We start from the raw sequence: 25,320 nt of genomic DNA on the forward strand, positions 1-25,320 counted from the left end.
CATGCCAAATTTAAACAGACGCAAAATCCCCAAGATTGGCGATCCTTTACAGGAGCTAGAAACTTAGCGCGGAGTTCAATGCGAGACGCCTATAACAGTTTCCGCAACGAAACGTTGTCTCGAAACCAGGCAGACAATCCAGAGATTCTGGCCGTATGTGAAGTATGTTAGCGACAAGCAACAATCAATGCGTTCTCTGCTCGATAACAATGGAGATACTACAGAAGACAGTGCTGCCAAAGCAGATTTACTGAACACAGCCTTCAGAAATGCCTTCACAAAAGAAGACGTATTGAATATTCCAGAATTAGAATCGAGAACAGCTGCCAACATGAGTAACGTCGAAGTAAATAGAGTAGTGAAGCAACTCAAATCAATAAAAGCAAGTCTTTTGGTCCAGACTGTATACCAGTTAGGTTCCTTCCGGAGTATGCTGATACACTAGCTCCATACTTATCAATCATATACAACCGTTCGCTCGACGAAAGATCCGTAACCAAAGACTGAAAAGTTGCACAGGTCACACCAATATTCAAGAAACGTAGTAGGAGTAATCCACTAAATTGCAGGCCCATATCGTTAACGTCGATATGCAGCAGGATTCTGGAACATATATTGTGTTCGAACATTATGAATTACCTCGAAGAGAACGGTCTATTGACACACCGTCAGCATGGGTTTAGAAAACATCGTTCCTGTGAAATACAACTAGCTCTTTATTCACATGGGTTTCTGAGTGCTGTTTACAAGGGATTTCAGATCGATTCCGTATTCCTGGATTTCCCGAAGGCTTTTGACACTGTACCACACAAGCGGTTCGTAGTAAAATTGCGTGCTTATGTAATATCGTCTCAATTATGTGACTGAATTTGCGATTTGCTGTCAGAGAGGTCAAAGTTCATAGTAATTGACGGAAAGTCATACAGTCAAACAGAAGAGATTTCCGGCGCTCCGTACTGTATAAACGACTTGGGAGTCAATCTGAGCAGCTGTCATCGGTTGTTTGGAGATGACGCTGTCGTTTATTGACTAATAAAGTCGTCAGAAGATCAAAACAAACTGCAAAACGATTTATAAAAAATACCTGAATGGTGCGAGAAGTGGCAGTTGACCCTAATAACGAAAGGTGTGAGGTCATCCACATGAGTGCTAAAAGGAACTTCGGATACACGATAAATCAGTCTAATGTAAACGCCGTAAATTCGACTAAATACCTACAATTACGAACAACTTAAATTGGAAAGAACACATAGAAAATGTTGTGGGGAAGGCTAACCAAAGGCTGCGTTTTATTGACAGGACACTTAGAAAATGTAACAGACCTAAGGAGACTATCTACACTACGCGTTTCCCTCCTCTTTTAGAATACTGCTGCGCGGTGTGGGATCCTTACCACGTAGGACTGACGAAGTACATCGAAAAAGTTCAAAGAAAGGCAACACGTTTTGTATTATCGTGAAATATGGGAGAGAGTGTCACAGAAATGATACAGGAATTGGGCTGGAAATCATTAAGAAAGGCGTTTTTCGTTTCGACGGAATATTCTCACGAGCGCTATACGAGACTGGAATAATAGAGAATTGTGAAGGTGGTTCGATGAACCCTCTTCCAGGCACTTAAATGTGATTTGCTGAGTACCCATGCAGATGTAGACGAACAGCAAAGCCCGTCGTAGATCCGTTTAGTATCGACAGACAAAGGCTTCAACTGTCACCTGTTATTTAAATACCTTTTATTCTTTTCTACGCTAAAGCGTTTACGAGCCATAATCAGTGGTATGACAAATAATGATAATAACATTGAGACTTTATGAAGCTGGAGTGGACTAGCGGAACCGGTAGCATTTAAACAGAGAGATATCGAGATGCGACTGGCATTGTTATTATTACTTCTCATATATTCATCAGCTGTTCTCCCACTTGAGAACCGGCCGCTGTGGCCGAGCAATTCTAGGCGCTTCAGTCCGTAACCGCGCGCTGCTACGGTCGCAGGTTCGAATCCTGCCTCGGGCATGGATGTGTGTGATGTCCTTAGGTTAGTTAGGTTTAAGCACTTCTAAGTTCTAGGGGACTGATGATCTCAGATGTTAAGTCCCATAGTGCTCAGAGCCACTTGAGCCACTCCCGCACTTGAGGCTGAGGATGTATGAAAAAAAAAAATCCAATTAGCGTATGACACAACTGGAAAGTCCAGTCACAAATTAATATGAGCGCCGACTATGTTCGACGTCAGTCGGCAAGAGCACTCACAGATGACAAGTGGGACCACTAGCAGAGGAGGGGGTAAAAAGCGTGTCGAAAGGGACGCGGAAACAGCGAATTGGTGTCCAAAAGGGCTGATCATTAGCTTTCGGCTCAAGGGTGAAAGCATTTCCGAAACGGCAAGTTTGCAAATCCGTTCGCGTGCCGCGTGTTTCAAGTATACCATGGAGCTATCCAAAACCGGTGCCGAGGTGAATGTGGTATTTCGAGCTGTACATGACAGAGGTGAGCGATGGCTGTGGAGACGTGTATGGGGGAATAGACATGCAAATGTTGAGCAACTGATCACTCAGGTGAACCAAGGGGTACCAACAGTGTCTTCTCGAGAACTGTTCAGCGATCGTTCCTGCGCATGTGCCTCCACAGAAGAGGTCATGTTCACGCACCCATACTGACTTCTGCTCATCAGCAGCGAAGGCGAGAATTTGCATGTCAGTACCGCAACAGGACGACCACAGAGTGGCAACAGGTGACCTTTTCGAATGCATCGTGTTTTATGCTCCATCGGGCAATAATCATCGGAGGGTTCAGGCCTGGGTGCCTATTCTGTATCTTTCAGCCATGGTGCCGATCGTTTCGATACTCAAGAGCACCGAACGGTCTAGTACTCGAATTAGAACCCCTGCATTATTCAGTATGCATTATGGAAGCGATTCCGTTCGGGTCTAGAGAACCGAAGCGCTGTTGACGGTTTGCGTCGCGCAAGCCAATCAAAAGCAAGCGGCCGCAGGTCCACGCATGCGCACTGCAGCGCGCACAGCGCCACGAACACAAAGCGGCTAGGAGACGACACAGGCGCGCTATTCTTCGAAGTACTGAAAATTGTGTTTACGTTGCCATAACGTTATGGTATAATGCATGACGCCGCATTCCATCGAGCTGACGTGCCCGTCTTCATCGCTCTTGCCTCCTCCTCCTTAACAGTATCAGGCGCAGTATATCCATTTCCATGATTCTCAGCTGAAATGCATAGAAATTTTTAGTTTCCCTGATCGCATCTTTCCATGCATGCATAATAACGATAGCGTATTTGACTGTATTCTGCAGATTGTCACATTATGTCATCTTATTCTCTTTCACACTAACATCGTGTTTTGGATTTTGGATTTTACGTTTCGGAAAATGAGTGAGAAATAGTGTGTAGTACCACATTGTACTGATACATCTGTAAAAACACCGGAAAAATTGATACTGAGAGTTTCAAAGGATAAGAAAATATACAGAATGTGGTTATAACTCGCGCCTAGAGATCCAAATGATTAAGTAACCCACTTCCCTACATGATACGTCAACGATCTGGGTCTTAAAAACAAAACTGAAAAAACGCATTTTCGAGAGCTTCTGTAGTTTGCCGAAGTTTATAACATGTATCTCATGAATGAAAATGTTTCGTATATGGTGCTAGAGTCAAAAAATATTAAGGCGGGGATCTTTCATGTCTGTCTACTGTCATTGAGGATTCGATCGCAGATAAATACTTGTGACAAGCAAGATTATGAAGATGACTGCTGCTTGTTACAATCCCAGTAATGTAAGCTGTGCTCTTAGATTACTGTCTCACCGCATACTCGGAAATCGCTACACATTCAGAAAAGGTGATGAATTATTTCTGACAAGAAAAAATATAAAGGTCAGTGTTGGTTGTTTCACTCACAGCAATTTCGTACTTCGTTTTTTTAAACACAGAAATCACGAAAGCATTGCTGAGAAAGTACGCTCTTACATATAAGTAATAACGAATATCGCAGAAAAATCTTAACTTACACGAATAACAATGACTCAGAGAGTGTTGCATATATGAAGAGGAAAAATTTTTTTGCACCGTGCGCTAATTAGTGTCTTTTCATGTCGCATCCCCGCGCGCTAATCACTTGGCCACGCCATACAGCGGAAACGCTATGCTCAATTGTCATACTATTGCGTAGAGGAACGCAGGCTGACTTCGTTTCCAAACGGTGCTGCGAAAGTCATAAATGCGTCATAGTTTGTCAGGTTTCCAGTATCAGGCTTCACATAATTGCTTTCGATTGTTACTTGAAAGTTGTAAACACGTTTCGACAATTACTAACTAAACCATTTATGTGAAAAAGTACACAAACTCACTGGTAACGTCAGTTCACACTCATGTAATATGCGTAAGCAGAGCAGATGTCTTGATATTTAATGATCTTTAAACTCTTATTTGCATAAAAATAACACGTATTTTGAGAGAATATTGACTGAAAATGTTTTTTTTTTATTTTTGGATGTAATCATTCACAGTATCAACCTAACCTAACCATATTTCTAGCAAAGGAAAATAGTCTATTATGAACTCACTTTCCATCCGGATGCGTCCTCTGGTGGTTCTTTAGTAAGACAATCACTAAACCCAAAGCTAAAACCGCTAAATATGTTTAAAATAACAAATTATAGGTGTACGTAAACCACAGCTCACCGATTGACAGAGCCACACCGAAATGCAAAACCTCCCGTTACAATTGTCGTAAAATCGGTGGGAGGACCGTTCAGCAACAGGTCTCAGAAGCTTACTGAATAGTATATTTCGATAAAGAACCGAAAATGACGTCACTACCGAGACAAACCTACTACACCGATCGGTATGAACGATACAGAATAGGGCCCCTGGCCATCCCATTCGGCTCTTACTACTTCTCTACTGACAACAGCATTCTGCTCGCCTTCTTTTACACTGTCTGGTCCGCCTCTAGTGGTCTATTCCGCCCGCATTACATAGCGGTGTCCGGATATTTTTGATCAGATAATGTATAGCTCACGAAATTACCATGGCGGTAAAATTTCAGGAACTGATCTCGTACGGACCAACATCGACAGTCTTTCTACCTGCAGAAAACGTGTACGAAGTATGACAACCATAGAGTCTTATACCAAATCACTTACCTATGCATGTCTCTGCATAAACGTGGCATCGGTATACTTGGTCTGTTCATGTCACATACTGCCGTTGCTTAGCGGAATTACGCGTTGAGTCCCGCGCCAGAATTAATGTTCTTTGCGTCACACCACCACTAACGGAGAAAGCGAGTGGGAAGCACCCAGATAATAGTTTGTAACGTCAGCCGCAAGATAAACAATTACGGAGAAAGTGACATTAAAACACACGGCCTACAAAGCAAAGGCAAATGTTTGTTTACTCGGTAGCCTAGAGCTTACCGTGAATCCATTATGTTAAAAACTAGCCGAAAGACAAACAATGTGTGTGAAAGCGTTATTACCATACTCGACTCACTTGCAACGCTCTTAACAACAAAAATTTTTCCATTTCTGGGAGGTGAAGAACATACGGGGGCTATCCGGAAAGTAAGGTCCGATCGGGAGCGAAATGGAAACCGCGGCGCAAGTCCGACAAGGTTTTGCATACATGTGTTGGGCAGTGTCTCTAGTATGCTTGTCGATCGCGTAATGTCGCTCTTTTCGGTTCTGAGGGCACAGCCAGCACATAAAGATGCCTGGAAAATAGTGTCTCCCCCCAGGTATCAAGACCTGGTGAGAGATTTCGCCATATGTCATGCAGCCCACCTAACTGTCATAATTCTTGGCAGCACACTGAAAGGGGCAAGGAAGACGCTCCTGTAGCGTTTTCCATGGGAAATCTTTGATCGCCCACCATACAGCCCGGACTTGGCTCTCTCGGATGTTCATCTCTGCTCTCATGAAGACATTTTGGCACAGACAACGACCTGCATACCAGCGCAGAGAAGTGGCGATAAGGGCAGGCGGCTGCTCTTTATGACGAGGGTACTGGAAAGTTGGTACAACACTACGACAAATGTCTAAGTGGGAGAGGCGACTGTGTAGAGAAATAGATGGAAGGTGTGGCTAACTGATGAAAATAAAACATTTTTGATTTGCGCAGTGGCTTCCATTTCGCGACCGATCGGACCTTAATTTCCGAATAGGCCTCTTAATTATGGCACGTTCATTCTATTGCTCGTTCCACGGACACACAGTGATAACGCATCGTTGAATGTAGGACATGTGATAAAAACCAATTACAGAATAAATATTTCACACAAAAAATTACATTGTTTTAGTGATATGGAACACGCAAACAAGATTGAAAACTTTTCTTTTTACAAATTTTTATACGGCAGCTGCCATAAATATGTAAATACAGTTTATTCACATACTCAAATAAACACAATTGACGGTTGCAATAGCCAACCATTGTCAAATGAGACGAATGAATATTGACTCCTATACTGATGACGTTGATGCACCTTAATAGAGCAGATGTTGACGTTTTTATAGAACTCACATAATCTGACGTCAGCAACTCCTGCGAAACAGTACGATGATGGAGAGGACGGACTTGGCCTATGGTAAGTCTTTCACACTTTCTTTAATCTGCACTTTATTGGTAGCTGACCGTTTTTGATAGCTACAAGTAACTGAGTTCCAGAACAATTTTTGTATTTATGTAGATTGTTCTTATTTGTAGTACTGATTTTGGGAAATTAGTGATCTGTTGAGAAAAGTGGTGTATTGAGAGAAATAAGGACACTAAGAAGCAGTATTTACGCATCAAATATTGTCTGAACTGCCTACGTTTGAATTCATATTACTGACAATTCATACAAATAAAACAGTTGTTTATTTACCCACTACTCGTTTTGATGGCTCACACCATTATCTTCAGGTGGAGAACTATTTAGTGACACAGCTAATTCTGGTGATGAGTACAGGCGTCTTTCAACAGTCGCAGGGCAAAGGCAGTGTAGGTTATTTGTGTCTTTTGAGGGACAACAGAGTTGTAAAGGGGCTGCATACTGTTGCCTAATGTATGTCCTCTCCCCTGACCCTGTAAATACAATTCATTGTCAGGAATTCATGTTTCTTAACCTCTAAAGAGCCTTTTCTAAATCAAAAACTTTTATCATTAGAAAAAGATGCACAATAACTTACACTACCCTCGGTCTGCCACTGTGAAAACACGTCTATACTCTTCACTAACACCAGCCATGTAAATAAACAGTTCTCCACCTGACGATGAAGATGTGAACCATCGAAACGCATAGTGACAACATAAACAAGCAACTGATGCAGAAACTGTTTCATTTGTATCTATCAACAGTCGCAGCATTCATAATGCAATCCCTTATGGACGAAATATTCACAAATAATTCGTATTACGCACTTGTGAGTTGGGAAAAGCATATCTTGAGGACGTATCTTAAAATGTAATAATGTACATCATGGAATGGATGCAAACTACGCCAGCTACTTTTATTTGTTTTTACTTGGCCTCTCTCTGATTCTGTTCGTGTAACTGATAATAATTCAGCAGTTCCATACTATAATCCTCCCTACAGCTCTTTTTATCAAGTTGTAATCTTTAGAAATTCCCGCTGTCAGCCCTTTCACTAAACATTTCTGGAACACGCAGAATTAACTACTCCAAAGAAGTTGCAAATATTGACATCTAACTAAAAAATTCTTTTCCCAAACTGCGAAATGGTCGCATTTGAACACAATGTGATCCACGAGGTATATAAATTTGTTTCCAGTGTAAGATGACAAAATGTTATCCCCAGATATCGACTTCAGTCAATGACCATCCTCACATCTGCGTATATACAGTCCGAATAACACTTGAACAAAATCGAAAACTGAAGCAAATTGACGTATTTACGAAAAAAATACGCAAGCCCTTTTAGCCATACTTGAAAAAGTAAACACATATGGTCTACCAAGATCACAGAATAACAGGAAACATCACGTGAACGGCATGGGTAATTATGACCACAGCTCATGGACTGATAACAATATATAGTAATTAGGAACGAAGGAATTATTGTTGAAGCTATCGAGTAAGGACTATGTACTATAATCGGCTTACTACTAGATCATAAATATTCAGAGAAAAATAAACCCAGCGTGAGGAGATTCGTTCATTATGGAGAACAATAATATAAACACGTTATTTATGGAGTGTAACAGTTCATGGAATGCTATGTGTACTGAAACAGGTCCGTCCTCACTCTGAACGCATCGCTAAGGCCAACTGTCAAACGACGATTCCCACCATTACGCACGGCATGGTCTTGCATCTGAACTAAACGACAACGCACATTTCAAGGCGCGATGTGTGTCATACAATTAGCATGTGAGCTGTTCTTTCGACTGTTAATTAAAGGTAAACTACTTCCGTGCATAAAAACACAAGGTTTAATAAGAGAATAATGGCTCTGAGCACTATGGAACTTAACTTCTGAGGTCATCAGTCCCCTAGAACTTAGGAATACTTAAACCTAACTAACCTAAGGACATCACACACATCCATGCCCGAGGCAGGATTCGAACCTGCGACCGTAGCGGTCGCGCGGTTCCAGACTGTAGCGCCTAGAACCGCTCGGCCACTTCGGCCGGCGAAGGGAATAATATTCAACTCTTTTGGTCAATACGAAACGGATTTAATTCTTGGATCAAGACTAACCGTAGCCTGAGTGAACTCATACAACGCATTTACGACTTGTTTACACTACCATCCAGCGAACACAAGTTTTTAAATATTCATGACGTCTTCAGATATAAGACTCATATTCTTTTATCACGATTGATATTCACATTTTGCAGTTGTATTCTCTCACTTTAAACTTGAAGGCATCATCGATTATAAATTATTTTCTAATGCGTAAATAGGAGAGACACTGTAATTTTAAATCCAAACGCACACTCAGATGTACACCTCAACTGAGAGTAATTCATTAGGAGCGTATATCATGTTAAACAATTAATGGTGAGATTTCCTTTTGAATGCTACCGGCAAGTCTAGAATCTGCACAGCAGTCTAAGAACAAGGGTTGTACAGATTCCACACATATGTTGCATTATTGTGCAGCAAAAGCATAACGATACTGTGACAGATGAAAGAAGTTTCGTCTCCTTCATTTTCAGTAATTATACGCTATAATGAGATACAGATCTACACGAGTTTCACTCTAAAGACAAAGAAGATCATGTTGAAACTTTTAAAGTGAAGTTTATCTCCTCAAAAATTGCTGTGGCGGGAATGTGACTATGTATGAACACATAGGAAACATATTATCGATGTCGAGTTTCGCACGTCCGTCTTCAGACGACAGTTAGTAACTGAACGACAGAATGTTCTCGAACACCGTCGGAAACCTAACACCGTGTCTCTTTCGTCGCGACTGCTACGAGGACGAAAGGGAAGCCGAAACGCTTAGTGAATGAGTAAGGAACATACTGGCTCAGCGCCACGAGAAGCGAAATGTGGCTGTGGATGAAGCGTCCTCCGCTGGTCACTGTACTAGGCAATTCGCAAGAGCAAAAATGACAGGGGGCACTGCAATCATTCCGCGTAAAATTCGGCGCGTACGCTGCTTTTCAACTTGGCGTGGCTGTGCCCCGTTCACCAACATCGATAACCACCTGTCAGCTAGGATCGAACAGCGGACACTCGAATACAGCGCATGCGCAGAAGCTCAGGCCTGTTTGCCTACCTGTTGGTCTGATGAGCTCCACGAGAGAAACGGACGCCGGCGTGAAAGAACACAGCCTCCGCGGGCACGCAGACACGCGCCGACTGATGAACCGCTGGCCTGTGCAGCTGCTGCACCAGGCGGTTTGGTCAAGGGGCAGTGGGCGGGGGGGGGGGGGGGGGGGGGGGGGGGAGCGGGTGTGACGGTGGGGGGAGAGGGGACTGGGGGGGGGAGGGGGAACGGGGATGGCACAGGCCGGAGAAAGCTCAGGCAGGATGCTGTCTGCGTTAACTCGCGCTCTGTTAAAAGCGGCCGTCTAGATAAGGACACCCGGGGCGCGTGTTTTATGGGTGCCGCGCCCGCAGTCTCAGCAGCTACCGGCGAGGATGTGTCTTGGAAGACGGTCACGATCTGAAGACTTACATTACGCAGTGACACGACCGGCAAGCGGGGCGAGAGGTCCTCATTTTCACGTACACACCCGGAAGGCACAGCACAGACAGATACGAAGCATAATGTAGTGGTCCGAACTGCATCCTTCTACATCTACATCCATACTCCGGAAACCACCTGACGGTGTGTGGCGGAGGGTACCTTGAGTACCTCTATCTGTTCTCCCTTCTATTCCAGTCTCGTATTGTTCGTGGAAAGAAGGATTGTCGGTATGCTTCTGTGTAGGCTCTAATCTCTCTGATTTTATCCTCACGGTCTCTTCGCGAGATATACGTAGGAGGCAGCAATATACTGCTTGGCTCTTCGGTGAAGATATGTTCTCGAAACTTCAACAAAAGCCCGTACCGAGCTACTGTGCGTCTCTCTTGCAGAGCCTTCCACTGGAGTTTATCTATCATCTCTGTAACGCTTTCGCGATTACTAAATGATCCTGTAACGAAGCGCGCTGCTCTCCGTTGGATCTTCTCTATCTCTTCTATCAACCCTGTCTGGTACGGATCCCACACTGCTGAGCAGTATTCAAGCAGAGGGCGAACACGCGTGCTGTAACCTACTTCCTTTGTTTTCGGATTGCATTTCCTCAGGATTCTTCCAATGAATCTCAGTCTGGCACCTGCTTTACCGACGATCAACTTTATATGATCATTCCATTTTAAATCACTCCTAATGCGTACTCCCAGATAATTTATGGAATTAACTGCTTCAAGTTGCTGACCTGCTATTTTGTAGCTAAATGATACGGGATTTATCTTTCTATGTATTCGCAGCACATTACACTTGTCTACATTGAGATTCAATTGCCAATCCCTGCACCATGCGTCAATTCGCTGCAGATCCTCCTGCATTTCAGTACAATTTTCCATTGTTACATCTCTCGATACACCACAACATCATCTGCAAAAAGCCTCAGTGAACTTCCGATGTCATCCACAAGATCATTTATGTATATTATGAATAGCAACGGCCCTATGACACTCCCCTGCGGCACACCTGAAATCACTCTTACATCGGAAGACCTCTCCATTGAGAACTCTTCAATCCAATCACACAATTGGTCTGATAGTCCATATGCTCTTACTTTGTTCATTAAACGACTGTGGGGAACTGTATCGAACGCCTTGCGGAAGTCAAGAAACACGGCATCTACCTGTGGACCCGTGTCTATGGCCCTCTGAGTCTCGTGGACGAATAGCGCGAGCTGGGTTTCACAACCGTCTTTTTCGAAACCCATGCTGATTCCCACAGAGTAGATTTCTAGTCTCCAGAAAAGTCATTATACTCGAACATAATACGTGTTCCAAAATTCTACAACTGATCGACGTTAGAGTCTATAGTTCTGCACATCTGTTCGACGTCCATTCTTGAAAACGCGGGGAACGCTACGCTCTTCTAGAGACCTTCGGTACACCGCTGCAAGAAGGGAACAAGTTCCTTCGCGAACTCTGTGTAAAATCGAACTGGTATCCCGTCAGGTCCAGCGGCCTTTCCTCTTTTGAGCGATTTTATTTGTTTCTCTATCCCTCTGTCGTCTATTTCGATATCTACCATTTTGTCATATGTGCGACAATCTAGAGAAGTAACTACAATGCAGTCTTCCTCTGTGAAAAAGCTTTGGAAAAAGACATTTAGTATTTCGGCCTTTATTCTGTCATCCTCTGTTTCAGTACCATTTTGGTCACAGGGTGTCTGGACATTTTGTTTTGATCCACGTACCGCTTTGACATAAGACCAAAATTTCTTAGGATTTTCTGCCAAGTCAGTACATAGAACTTCAATGCCATAACTTCGACGCCGTTTCAGTAATTCGACTTAGAGCACATAAACTTACACCTGTAAATTATTTCTATATCTCGAGCATGCTGGAGTTGAAACAGGTATGCAGTTTCTATGTGGTTACAGGAACCGTCATAAATTGCTTGGGAGGGTTTTATTTATTTACTGATGACTTTTTTCGGACGGCTTGCCCGTTTCAAATCATCTTGAAGGAAAAAATACAGCGGATGTTACGATACATAGCAATCAAGACTATGTATCTTACGGTATCCCCGTAAGATTTTATGTTGACTATGCTACAAATATATCTCCATTCTTATCTGTCATCTGTCAGAGGTCATTGAAACGGCGGAAAGTTCCACGGGACTGGAAGAAGGCCCAGGTCATAGCAATCTATAAAAAGGTAGAAAATCGGATGCACATAATTACCAGCCAATTTCACTGACAACGATTTGTTGTAGAATCATGCAACATATTTTGTGTTCAGACTTAATGACCTTTCTAGACTCTGAGAAGCTCATCTGCAGAAACCAGCACGGTTTTAGGAAACAGCGGTCATGCGAGACACACCTGGCCCTCTTTGTGCATGATATACAACAGGCTCTAGATACCAGCTCCCAGGTTGATGCCATATGTCTCGACTTTCGAAAGGCGTTCGACTCAGTTCCACACTGTCGCTTGCTACAAAAAGTGCGCGCTTACGGTCTATCCGATGACGTATGCTGCTGGATAGAAAGTTTTCTAACAGACAGGGAGCAGTATGTCGTCCTGAACGGGGTGACTTCAACAGAAACAAGAGTAACTTCAGGTGTGCCCCAGGGCAGTGTAATTGATCCTCTGCTTTTTACGATTTACATAAACGATCTGGTTGATGGTATTGACAGCTGCCTGAGACAGTTTAGCGATGATGCTGTAGTCTACAGGAAAGTTGTATCACACGAAAGTTATGAAGAAATCAATGATGATTTGCAGACAATAAATGCGTAGTTTAATGACTGGCAGTTATCTCTCGATATTAGTCAGTGTAACCTACTGCGTATAACAAGGCGAAAATCCCCATTAATGTATGAGTACAAAATAAATCATCAGTCTATGGAAGCGGTAACATCAGTCAAGTATGTGGGTGTGACTATTCGAAATGATCTCAAATGGAATGATCAGATTACACACGTAACGGGTAAGGCGAACTCTAGATTGCGGTTTATTGGTAGAAACCTGAATCGATGCAGTCCTTCAACAAAGGAAATAGCTTACAACACGTTAGTTCGTCAATCTTACAGTATTGTTCGTCTGTATAGGACCCTTACCAGTTGGGTCTGATTCAAGAGATTGAGAAGGTCGAAAGAAGAGCGGCAAGATTCGTAACTGGTGCATTTAGCCGTCGCGAGAGCGTTACAAATCTCATAGAAAGTTTGAAGTGGGACACACTTGCAGATAGACGACGCGCTAAACAGAAGGGGCTGCTCTCTAAATTCCGAAATCCAATCTTCACCGAGGATGTAGAACATATATATTACCACCAACTTTCATATCGCATAATGATCATCATTCAAAGAGAAGAGAAATAAGAGCTCCTACTGGGGCGTTCAGACAGTCGTTTTTCCCTCGCGCGATCCGCAAGTGGAACGGGTGGGGCGGGAGGGGGGGGGGGGGGATATGACTTACGCGCGAATTGTGCCCTCCGCCACACACCGCTTGGTGGCTAGCGGAGTATGTAGATGTACACGTAAAGTACATAGCAATTAAGGCTTCACTGTTAGAAGATAGATAACATACCATATACGTAAGTCTCGCATTACAACCAGAGGTGCATGTAAGTTACTGGCCACAAAATATGTAAACGTGACGATGTACAATGTAGCGTCCAGATATGAACATGGCTTTACGTCAAAACGTACACTGATACAAAGGAGCACCTGTAGTGACCATGTAAGCTAGGCAGTAGGCCGCTAATGGCAACGTTCGTCGCCGCTAATGGCAACGTTCGTCAAAGAGTTGGGGATTTTTATTGTAATACACGTACAGTACATCGAGTATAGATTTAAGCTCTTGCCGGGGTGGCCGAGCGGTTCTAGGGGCTTCAGTCTGGAACCGCGCGACCGCTACGGTCTCAGGTTCGAATCCTGGCTCGGGCATGGATGTGTGTGATGTCCTTAGGTTAGTTAGGTATAAGCAGTTCTAAGTTCTATGGGACTGTGACCTCAGCTGTTGTCCCATAGTGCTCAGAACCATTTGAACCATGTAAGTGTCGTATCTGAAAGTATTTGCATGGAGTGTAGCCATGTATGGAAGTGAAACATGGACGACAAATAGTTTGGACAAGAAGAGAATAGAAGCTTTCGAAATGTGGTGCTACAGAAGATTGCTGAAGATTAGATGGGTAGACCACATAACTAATGAGGAGGTACTGAATGGAATCGTGGAGGAGAGGAGTTTGTGGCACAACTTGACACGAAGAAGGGGCCGGTTGGTAGGAAATGTTCTGACGCATCAAGGGATGACAAATTTAGCATTGGAGGGCAGCGTGGAGGGTAAAAATCGTAGAGGGAGACAAAGAGATGGATATATTAAACAGATTCAGAAGGATGTAGATTGCAGTAAGTACTGGGAGATGAAGAAGCTTGCACAGGATAGAGTAGCATGGAGAGCTGCATCAAACCAGTCTCAGGACTGAAGACCACAACAACAACAACAACAACAACAACACATACAGTTTACAAAAATCACTGTTAAAATAGTCGCAAGAAATTGCGAACAATATACATTAATAAAGCGATGCAAAAAATAAGAATAGAACTACATCAGGTACTACGACGCCAGACGTGGCGTACTCCAAAACTGTCACAAAGGGAAACAAGGAAAGAACTTACGCACTGCCACACCAGTGATTCATGTGGCGCCCTGTGGAAGTTCGATATACACTCCTGGAAATTGAAATAAGAACACCGTGAATTCATTGTCCCAGGAAGGGGAAACTTTATTGACACATTCCTGGGGTCAGATACATCACATGATCACACTGACAGAACCACAGCCACATAGACACAGGCAACAGAGCATGCACAATGTCGGCACTAGAACAGTGTATATCCACCTTTCGCAGCAATGCAGGCTGCTATTCTCCCATGGAGACGATCATAGAGATGCTGGATGTAGTCCTGTGGAACGGCTTGCCATGCCATTTCCACCTGGCGCCTCAGGTGGACTAGCGTTCGTGCTGGACGTGCAGACCGTGTGAGACGACACTTCATCCAGTCCCAAACATACTCAATGGGGGACAGATCCGGAGATCTTGCTGGCCAGGGTAGTTGACTTACACCTTCTAGAGCGCGTTGGGTGGCACGGGATACATGCGGACGTGCATTGTCCTGTTGGAACAGCAAGTTCCCTTGCCGGTCTAGGAATGGTAGAACGATGGGTTCGATGACGGTTTGGATGTACCGTGCACTATTCAGTGTGCCCTCGACGATCACCAGAGGTGTACGGCCAGCGTAGGAGTTCGTCCCCACACCATGATGCCGGGTGTTGGCCCTGTGTGCCTCGGTCGTATGCAGTCCTGATTGTGGCGCTCACCTGCACGGCGCCAAACACGCATACGACCATCATTGGCACCAAGGCAGAAGCGACTCTCATCGCTGAAGACGACACGTCTCCATTCGTCCCTCCATTCACGCCTGTCGCGACACCACTGGAGGCGGGCTGCACGATGTTGGGGCGTGAGCGGAAGACGGCCTAACGGTGTGCGTGACCGTAGCCCAGCTTCATGGAGACGGTTGCGAATGGTCCTCGCCGATACCCCAGGAGCAACAGTGTCCCTAATTTGCTGGGAAGTGGCGGTGCGGTCCCCTACGGCACTGCGTAGGATCCTACGGTCTTGGCGTGCATCCGTGCGTCGGTGCGGTCCGGTCCCAGGTCGACGGGCACGTGCACCTTCCGCCGACCACTGGCGACAACATCGATGTACTGTGGAGATCTCACGCCCCACGTGTTGAGCAATTCGGCGGTACGTCCACCCGGCCTCCCGCATGCCCACTATACGCCCTCGCTCAAAGTCCGTCAATTGCACATACGGTTCACGTCCACGCTGTCGCGGCATGCTACCAGTATTACAGACTGCGATGGAGCTCCGTATGCCACGGCAAACTGGCTGACACTGACGGCGGCGGTGCACAAATGCTGCGCAGCTAGCGCCATTCGACGGCCAACACCGCGGTTCCTGGTGTGTCCGCTGTGCCGTGCGTGTGATCATTGCTAGTACAGCCCTCTCGCAGTGTCCGGAGCAAGTATGGTGGGTCTGACACACCGGTGTCATTGTGTTCTTTTTTCCATTCCAGGAGTGTAAGTTCATGAAACATCCTTGTTGATTCTTGAGAGACTGTGGAGTAGAGGGACTCGGGACTCGCCTGCTTGGCCTTCAGTTAGAAGACTGATGAAGGTAGGAAGTGCTGGACAACAGTACCGCAATCTACGGGCCCTTGCGTTTTTCCCCTCGCCTCACGCCTCTCCCCCCCCCCCCCCCCCCCCCCTCCACAGTAATCCCTATGACACCACAGACCACAATTTATCCCATAATACGGTTCTGTCATACTTATGCGGGATACAGATATTGGATATTTCTTCTTAATCCACTTCATTTAACACTAATCATTAAATTTATACTATTGATGCAGTATTTCTAATGACAGCTACTTTTCCTCTGGTGAAACGCGGATACAATTAGTCCTAGAGAAAATGTGAATAGGACCTATCCTGTAGAGAATTGAATGTATTTCAAAGTTCTGCTTGGAAACATTTTTGCTAGAAGCTGCGGTTTTCATGTCATTAAAGAAAAACTTTAAAAAATGTGATTTTAAGGGCCTCTGCACTTCAACGCTCACACCCTATCGGTCAGGACTGTTGTTCATGACTCTCCCCCTAAATACGAATTTTCTCCGAATCATTTTCTACATCTACAGCTACATAGATACTCTACAAGGCACCGTAAGGTGCGAGGCGGAAGGGTGACCTGTACCACTATTTGTCATTTCCCCTCCTGTTCCATTCAAAAACACAGCGAGAGAAGAAAGACTGTCTGTACGCCACCGTATGAGCCTTCATTTCTCGTGTCTGTATCTTCGTGGTTCTTACGCACGATGTACTGTATGTTGGCGCAGCATTATCGTTTGGCAGTCAGCTTCGAATGACGATTCTCTAAATTTTATCAATAGTGTTTTGCGATAAGAACGCCTCCTTATCTCCAGGGATTCCTGTTTGAATTTCCGAAGCATCTCCGTAACACGTGTTATTCGAACTTACCGATAACAAATATAGGAGCCCTCCTCTGAATTACTTGGATGTCTTCAGTCCGACCTGGGAAGGATCCCAAACCTCGGCCAGTACTCAAGAATAGGTCGCACCAGAGTCCTATATGCGGTATCCTTCGCAGCTGAACCAGTCTTTCCTAAAATTCTCCCATTAAACCGAAGTCGACCATTTGCCTTCCTTACCACAGTTATCACATGCTCGTTCCACCTCATACCGTTTTCCAACGTTACGCCCAGATATTTAAAAGACTTGACTATGTGAAGCTGGCCAATAGTAACACTGTATCCGAACATTACAGGTTTGATCTTCCTAGTCATCCGCATTAACTTATATTCTTCCGCATTTAGGGCTAACTGCTATTCATCAGGCCAACTGGAAATTTTGTCTAAGTCGTCTTGTACACTACTGGCCATTAAAATTGCTACACCACGAAGATGACGTGCTGCAGATGTGAAATTTAACCGACAGGAAGAAGATGCTGTAATATGCAAATGATTAGCTTTTCAGGGCATTCACACAAGGCTGGCGCCGGTGGCGACACCTACAACGTGCTGACATGAGGAAAGTTTCCAATCGATTTCTCATACACAAACAGCAGTTAACCGACGTTACCTGGTGAAACGTTGTTCTGATGCCTCGTGTAAGGAGGAGAAATGTGTACCACCACGTTTCCGACTTTGATAAAGGTCGGATTGTAGCCTATCGCGATTGCGGTTTATCGTATCGCCACATTGCTGCTCGTCTTGGTCGAGATCCAATGACTGCTAGCAGAATAAGTAATCGGTGGGTTCAGGAGGGTAATACGGAACACCGTGCTGGATCCCAACGGCCTCCTATCACTAGCAGAGATGACAGGCATCTTATCCGCATGGCTGTAACGCATCGTGCAGCCACGTCTCGATCCCTGAGTCAACAGATGGGGACGTTTGCAAGACAACAGCCATCAGCACGAACAGTTCGACGACGCTTGCAGCAGCATGGACTATCAGCTAGGAGACCGTGGCAGTGGTTACCCTGGACGCTGCATCACGGACAAGAGCGGCTGCGATGGTGTACTCAACAACGAACCTGGGCGCGCGAATGGCAGGCAATACGTCATTCTTTCGCATTAAACCAGGTTCTGTTTACAGCATCATGATGGTCGCATCCGTGTTTGGCGATATCGTGGTGAACGCACATTGGAAGCGTGTATTCGTCATCGCCATACTGGCGTATCACCCGGCGTGATTGTATGGGGGTGCCATTGGTTACACGTCACTGCCACCTCTTGTTCGTATTGACGGACCTTTGAACAGTGGACTTGCAGGTCCTGTACGGGCCTTTCTGGATACGGAAAATGTTCGACTACTGCCCTGGCCGGCGCATTCTCGAGATCTCTCACCAATTGAAAACGTCTGGTCAATGGTTGCCTAGCAACTGGCTCGTCATAATAAGCCAGTCACTACTCTTGATGAACTTTGGTATCGTGTTGAAGCTGCATGGGCTGCTTTACCAGTACACCCCCTCCAAGCTCTGACTCAATGCCCAGGCGTGTCAAGGCCGTTATTATGGCCAGAGGTGGTTGTTCTGGGTACTGATTTCTCAGGATCTATGCACCCAAATTGCGTGAAAATGTAATCACATGTCAGTTCTAGTATAATAAATTTGTCCAATGAATACCCGTTTATCATCTGCATTTCTTCTTGGTGTTGCAATTTTAATGGCCAGAAGTCTATCTTCCTACAGTCGCTCAACTTTGACACCTTACAGTACACCACGTCGGCTAGACTGTTATGAGGAATGTAATGCACCTAAACTGTGATTAATGAAATGTGAAATGCACATACGACCTGTGACCTAGGTTAGTTGATGAAATCTGCCGTGCACACTGACAGAAAATATATCGTGCAACACCAAGAGGGAGTTGTGTAACATAAACAAAAGTCGGTAGCTGTGTTTCTACATCCGAAAGATGATGTCTAAAATTTCATGTCAGTCGCTTAACAGTGGTGTTAGTAACGCCTCTATGAGCATTCAAACCACATTTGTTTAACTTCACTCTGTAACGGTCGTGAGCGTTAGTTACGTTCGAAACTGGACGTGGTGAGTTGATATTAGTCAGGAGTGCCTTTAAGGCTACAAAGACGCCTTTATCAACATCTCTCTGTGTCTGAAAGAGGTCATGTAATAGCCCTACGAGAAGCTGGATGTTCCTTCTGCAATACTGCAGAAAGACTTGGCAGGAATGTAGCTACTGTGTAACCTCCCCGCAAAATAAGATATAATATGAATAATATTCTCATTTAGTGTAACCTCAAAACAGAAAAATTCCTAAACCTCTCAACAGTAAAAAAATACAATTATGTCATTCACATTCAGTATAACCTACCAACAGGAAAATTGCGTAACGTATCAATAATAAAATGTGACTAATCTCTCAATAAAAATATGTGGGTCATTTATAACCTTACGATAATTGACAGTCAATTTAACCTGGTAAATTTTGGACGTCAGCAATGCTGCGTCATGGCCCTGAAACATCATTCTGAATAAACTGAAAAATCTTACCTTAATTAGATCGCCGGATAACGCGTATATATCTGGTCCTATAAGAAATTTTCCTGGCGCAGCTAAGTGCAATGCCGGCCGACAAAATTTGTCTTATATAAAAGGAAAGAACTGATTTTTTTTTCAATAATCGGGATGGCCAAGGATTGGAGAAATTAGTGAATTCTTTAAATTGAGATGAATGTCAAAAGTTACTTTTTATGAGAAATATTATTATTAACAGATTTTTTTAAACATTTACATGGGACTTGATGTAACAATACTACATATGCGCGGGCCTGCTTTCACCTTGTACTACAACTCTCAGGCACCGGCATCGCTGTACACGACCGGCCCAGCCAACACGATACACCAGACACGACTGCTCGCTAGCAACAACTTACTCCTACTGCTACACAGTTCTTACTGCAGTCAATACTGCTCTTTGGTTTCAGATTCTCATCTAGCTTACATATCGCAGGCAGCGCGTGAGCAATACATCGAATTTACATCAGCTCGAGTGCGCTAGCAACAAATTCTTCAATTACGGACCTCTTACAACTGTACATGACTGCTGGCAGCGATGGTTGTTCTTCACCTACGTAATCACTACAGATCGCCCCTTCCAGCTCAACATGAGTAAACTAACGCCAATGCATGCACGTTTACATGCTTGCACTCAACATTCTGACGGTTACACCGGTCACTAATGTACCAGGATTTCATATTTACAATGCCTTATCTTGCGCTTACGCTAGCCTTTGTTCTTCCAATGTTAATCACTTAAACACGACTATTTTACCTAAACAAATGTATTCCAGAAATTTTATTAATCTACACTAGCATTTGAAGACTTAGAGAAAGTTTTTGACAATGTTAACTGGAATACTCTCTTTCAAATTCTAAAGGTGGCAGGGGTAAAATACAGGGAGCGAAAGGCTGTTTACAATTTGTACAGAAACTAGATGGCAGTTATAAGAGTGGAGGGGCATGAAAGGGAAGCAGTGGTTGGGAAGGGAGTGAGACAGGGGCTGTAGCCTCTCCCCGACGTTATTCAATCTGTATATTGAGAAAGTAGTAAAGGAAACAAAAGAAAATTTTGGAGTAGGTATTAAAATCCACGGAGAAGAAATAAAAACTTTGAAGTACGCCAAAGACATTGTAATTCTGTCAGAGACAGCAAAGGACTTGGAAGAGCAGTTGAACGGAATGGACAGTGTCTTGAAAGGAGGGTATAAGATGAACATCAACAAAAGCAAAACGAGGATAATGGAATGTAGTCGAATTAACTCGGGTGATGCTGAGGGAATTAGATTAGGAAATGAGACACTTTAAAGTAGTAAATGAGTTTTGCTATTTGGGGAGCAAAATAACTGATGATGGTCGAAGTAGAGAGGATATAAAATGTAGACTGGCAATGCCAAGGAAAGCGTTTCTGAAGAAGAAAAATTTGTTAACATCGAGTATAGATTTATGTGACAGGAAATCGTTTTGAAAGTATTTGTATGGAATGTAGCCACGTATGGAAGTGAAACATGGACTATAAATATTTTGGACACGAAGAGAAAAGAAGCTTTCGAAACGTGGTGCTACAGAAGAATGCTGAAGATTAGGTGGGTAGATCACATAACTAATGAGGAGGTATTGAATAGAATTGGGGAGAAGTGGAGTTTGTGGCGCAGCTTGACAAGAAGGAGGGATCGGTTGGTAGGACATGTTCTGAGGCATCAAGTGATCACAAATTTAGCATTGGAGGGCAGCGTGGAGGGTAAAAATCGTAGAGGGAGGCCAAGAGATGAATACACTAAGCAGATTCAGAAGGATGTAGGTTACAACAAGTACCGGGAGATGAAGAAGCTTGCACAGGATAGAGTAGCTTGGAGAGCTGCATCAAACCAGTCTCAGGACTGAAGACCACAACAACAACACTAATTACATTTTGGTGTTGCTGATTTTTTTCCGTCGTGTAATTTCTTAAGAGAATAGATAGCTTTATCCTGGGTAAACCATTTTTAATTTCCATCAGAAATTTGTAACATAGTACTGATACATCAGCCTTGCAATCACAGCTATCTCAAACATAAGTGAAAAAAGTTATTAGATCTTTCGTGTGTTTCCATTTTCAATTAACGTCACGGATAAGATTTGCACTTGTTTAATTGCAAGGAAATTTATTGTGCTTTTCCTTTTTAATAAAAACAGCTACAAAGCTTGTGCTTGTTCAATCCTTTCCCACCTGATGCAAGCACCTGATGAATTTATCGGCTTTCTCACGTCCGCAGCGGGACCTTTGAGTGCTTCGACAGTTTTCTACCAGTTATATTTGTTTTCCTTCGGCATTTGTGCTTTCGATCTCTTGGGTCCCATAAGTACGTGTAATAGCGATGTTCTTTCGCCAGCAACATTGTATTATCTTCCAACACTCCATCAAAAAAAAGTTCAAATGTGTGTAAAATCTTATGGGACTTAACTGCTAAGGTCATCAGTCCCTAAGCTTACACACTACTTAATCTAAATTATCTTAAGGACAAAGACACACACCTATGCCCGAGGGAGGACTCGAACCTCCGCTGGGACCAGCCGCACAGTCCATGACTGCAGCGCCTTTGACCGCTAGGCTAATCTCGCACGGCGACACTCCATCGCTGACGCAACTCATGTCAGGAACAACAAAAGCATACGAAAGGTTTCTGTACTGCTAGGGCAGTGGCGGACAGGACGTGAACTTTCTTACATTGTTCGCTAAAAGACCGACTACCAGCGGAATAAGAACGAATGCGAACAGCGCACGGCTCAATGCAGTTTGCTCACGCGCATCTCGTGTGAACACGTTCGCTTGTGTTCGCTTTAACGTAAACCAGCCTTAAGTACATCGGAGTACACCCAGTCACTGAGTCCTCCCTCCCCCCAGGAGCTTCCTGGGCGTAAACACGACGGTGCTGCCACCTAGGCCGAACATCAGGTCACTCTGTCGTGTAATACTTCGATTGTTAACGCATCGGCGCGTTTCTAAAGTCGTGAGAAACACTTGCCTACAGAATAAATTAGTGGAAATACGCGCAATTATTTCGCAGCGTCACTATGCGTTTCGTGATAAGCGCACCCTCTCTCCGTTTCTCTCGGTCTCTGTCCCTCAATCAATATACGCCCCTTCCGTTTTCTGGTACCGCAGGCTCACTATAGGCTCCCTCGCAGCCAACCCCCCCCCCCCCCCCTCCCCTGCGCCACCCCACCTGCAACTTTCCCCCCAAATCGCACGTTCAATATCCGCTCCCTCTGCCTTTTATCGTTCATTTATCTATCGTCCCCTCCTAAGGTCGTGACTCACTTGTTGCGATTTTTTTCTGCCTTTAGCCATTTTGTTACAGTATGGATAGGATTACGAGTGCAATGGGAATTCAAATGTTAAATGCAGACGTGAGAGCGGAGAGGTGGAAAGAGTGCTCTGAAGGCCTTTGTCAGGGGGATGACTATTTTATGGCGTGACAGAAGAAACTGAAGTCGATATGGAAGAGATAGGGGATCCAACACAGGAGTCAGCATTTTAAAGAGCTCTGGAAGAATTGAGATCACACACACTACTGGCCATTAAAATTGCTACACCATGAAGATGGTGTGCTACAACGCGAAATTTAACCGACAGGAAGAAGATGCTGTTATATGCAAATGATTAGCTTTTCAGCCCATTCACACAAGGCTGGCGCCGGTGGCGACACCTACAACGTGCTGACATGAGGAAAGTTTCCAACCTATTTCTCATACACAAACAGCAGTTGACAGGCGTTGCCTGGTGAAACGTTGTTGTGATGCCTCGTACAAGGAGGAGAAATGCGTACCATCACGTTTCCGACTTTGATAAAAGTCGGGTTGTAGCCTATCGCAATTGCGGTTTATCGTATCGCGACATTGCTGCTCGCGGTGGTCGAAATCCAATGACTGTTAGCAGAATATGGAATCGGTGGGTTCAGGAGGGTAATACTGAACGCCGTGATGGATCCCAACGGCCTCGTATCACTAGCAGTCGAGATGACAGACATCTTATCTGCATGGCTGTAACGGATCGTGCAGCCTCTTCTTGATTCCTGAGTCAACAGAAGGGGCGTTTGCAAGACAAAAACCATTTGCACGAACAGTTCGACGACGTTTGCAGCAGCGTGGACTATCAGCTCGGAGACCATGGCTGCGGTTACCCTTGACGCTGCATCACAGTCAGGAGCTCATGCGATGGTGTACTCAACGACGAACCTGGGTGCACGAATGGCAAAACGTCATTTTTTCGGACGAATCCAGATTCTGTTTACAGCATATTGATGGTCGCATCCGTGTTTGGAGACATCGTGGTGAACGCACATTGGAAGCGTGTATTCGTCATCTCCATACTGGCGTATCACCGGCGTGATGGTATGGGGTGCCATTGGTTACAAGTCTCCGTCACGTCTTGTTCGCATTGACGGCAGTCCGAACAGTGGACATTACATTTCAAATGTGTTACGACCCGTGGCTCTACCCTTCATTCGATCCCTGCGAAGCCCTACACTTCAGCAGGATAATGCACGACCTCATGTTGCAGGTCCTGAGCGGGCCTTTCCGGATACAGAAAATGTTCGACTGCTGCCATGGCCAGCAGATTCTCCAGATCTCTCACCAATTGAAACCGTCTGGTCAATGGTGGCCGAGCAACTGGCTCGTCACAATACGCCATTCACTACTCTTGATGAACTGTGGTATCGTGTTGAAGCTGCATAGGCAGCTGTACCTGTACACGCCATCCAAGCTCTGTTTGACTCAATGGCCAGGCGTATCAAGGCCGTTATTACGGCCAGAGGTGGTTGTTCTGGGTATTGATTTCTCAGGATTCATGTACTCAAATTGCGTGATAATGTAATCACATGTCAATTCTAGTATAATGTATTTGTCCAATGAATACCCGTTTATCATCTGCATTTCTTCTTGGTCTAGAAATTTTAATGGCCGGTAGTGTTAGATAGAAGGGACAGGCAGCATTCCATCCGAATTTCTAAAATCATTGGAGGAACTGGCAAACAAACGAGTACTCAAGTTGGTGCGTAGAATGTATGAGACTGGCTACGTATCGTAAGAATATTGAAGATAGCTAGAGCAGCTAACTGCGAAAACTATTCCACAATCAACTTAACTGCTCATGCATCCTAGTTGCTGATAAGAATGATATACAGAAGAAAAGAATACAGAACTGAGGATCTATTAGAAGGTCAGTTAAACTTTAGGGAAGGTAAAACTACCTGAGAGGCAGTTCTCACTTTGCGCTTGATAATGGCAGAAGACTGGACAAAAATCAAGGCACGTTCACAGGATTTGTCAACTTAGTAAAATGGTGTAAGATGTTCTAAATGCCGAGAAAAACAGGAGTAAGCTGTAGGAAAAGACCGGTAATATACAATACGTACAAGTACCAAGAGGGAGAAAGATTGGAAGACCAAGAACGGTGTGCTTGGAATAAAAAGGGGGTACGACAGGCATGCATTTTTCGCCGCTACTATTCAATCTATTCAACGAAG

At 44.4% G+C, this 25,320-nt stretch overlaps 1 protein-coding gene across 22 annotated transcripts in view; it reads right to left on the reverse strand.

The window, feature by feature from the left end:
- LOC126336500 (prolyl 4-hydroxylase subunit alpha-1) overlaps nt 1–25,320 on the reverse strand; it is a 697,270-nt gene that overhangs the window by 181,122 nt on the left and 490,828 nt on the right. The window contains exon 1 of one of the 22 annotated variants that reach the window (XM_050000261.1): nt 9,749–10,025. The exons of 18 other annotated variants lie outside the window; for them this stretch is intronic. The gene's annotated coding sequence lies outside the window, so the exon portion shown is untranslated. Of the gene's footprint in view, nt 1–9,748; nt 10,026–25,320 lie in introns of those variants that run through there. 3 more of the 22 variants (XM_050000260.1, XM_050000258.1, XM_050000253.1) reach the window with 3 other exon arrangements.

The sequence above is a fragment of the Schistocerca gregaria genome, chromosome 2, assembly GCF_023897955.1.
Source record: "Schistocerca gregaria isolate iqSchGreg1 chromosome 2, iqSchGreg1.2, whole genome shotgun sequence".
Classification (NCBI taxonomy): Eukaryota; Metazoa; Arthropoda; class Insecta; order Orthoptera; family Acrididae; genus Schistocerca; species Schistocerca gregaria.